Below are 1,315 nucleotides of genomic sequence, written 5' to 3'. Positions count from 1 at the left end.
AATGAATGGGAGTCAATGGCATGCTATGGCGCCATTTTGTTGCTAACAAGCCATCACCCGCCAATAGCATCCCATTGACTCCCATTCATTTTGGTACCAGCAAAAAATTTGACAGCAAATAATAACAATAATAATAATGACTTCTGAGCGTTTAAAGACTCATTTTAACAGGGTATTAACGTGTGCTTGTTGCCCCGTGTGTGCTGATTCATCTGTTGACATATATAAGAATGCCTTCCTACAGTTGCTTCATAAAAGCGCGTTTTATACACAACAACGTAGCCTACGTGTGTCATTTATGAGGAAAAAATTAGATTTTAAATGTGTTGGGCTCGGGTCGGGATCGGATACGGCTCTCTCAGACACGGGCCGGACTCAGACAGAAAAATTCGTCCCAATCTAGACTCTAGTGTATGAGTGTGTTTTATAGAGGGAGGTGTGTAGATTGTGTGTCTGAGAGAGGGAGGTTGCAGGGGAGGGTTGTGTGAAGGATGAGCTAATCGTTGCGTTTCTGTGTTTCAGAGAGCCAGAGGAGTCTGACCAAGACTGGCAGCCGGAGGCAAAGAGGCCCAGGCAGACCCCGAGGTCTCCTGTTGTTGAAGGGGAGGAGGAGGAAGAAGAAGAAGAGGAACTGGAATTCCAACCCTCTACCTCCACACCACCTGCAAGACGGGGGAAGGGGAGACCAAGAGGGAGACCACGGGGGAGAGCAAGGGGGAGAGCAGGAGGAAGAAGGAGCACGCCAGAGCAGAGTTCTGCACCTGGAGGTGCGTGGCAGGGCACGGATGTGGAGGACATCACTCCTAGACAGCCGATATTCCGCCCAGCACGCAGACCCGGTAACCAGCTCGCGGGCGGTCTACAATACTCGGTTTTACAAATATTTCGGTTATTCATGTCAAATGAAATACTTAAAGGCCTTTTGAATAATTCAAACAAGTTCGGAGAAGCCGACCACCCACAAACCTTTCAGAAGATCACGATGCCCGACATGATGTCTTACCTGGCCATGGTTATCTACATGGGATTAATCACGACCCCGACCCTCAACGACTATTGGAGAAGGTCGGAGCTTTACACCTTTTCTTTCCCATCGAGTGTGATGTCAGGGCGCAGGTTCAAAGCCGTCTCGCGCGCCCTCCACATCAGTGACCCCGACGACGACGCCGCCAACGACCTGAAGAGAGGCACCGCCGGGTACGACCGGCTTTGCAAAATTAAGCCGATGTACGATGAGATTAAGAAGGCGTGCATGGCAAACTACCACCCCCGCCAGTGTGTCGCCATTGACGAGAGGATGGTGGCATCCAAAGCC

This window comes from Etheostoma cragini, chromosome 19 (assembly GCF_013103735.1).
Source record: "Etheostoma cragini isolate CJK2018 chromosome 19, CSU_Ecrag_1.0, whole genome shotgun sequence".
NCBI classification, from domain to species: domain Eukaryota; kingdom Metazoa; phylum Chordata; class Actinopteri; order Perciformes; family Percidae; genus Etheostoma; species Etheostoma cragini.
The sequence above is the reverse complement of the archived record's forward strand: the minus strand, read 5'-3'. Positions refer to the sequence as shown.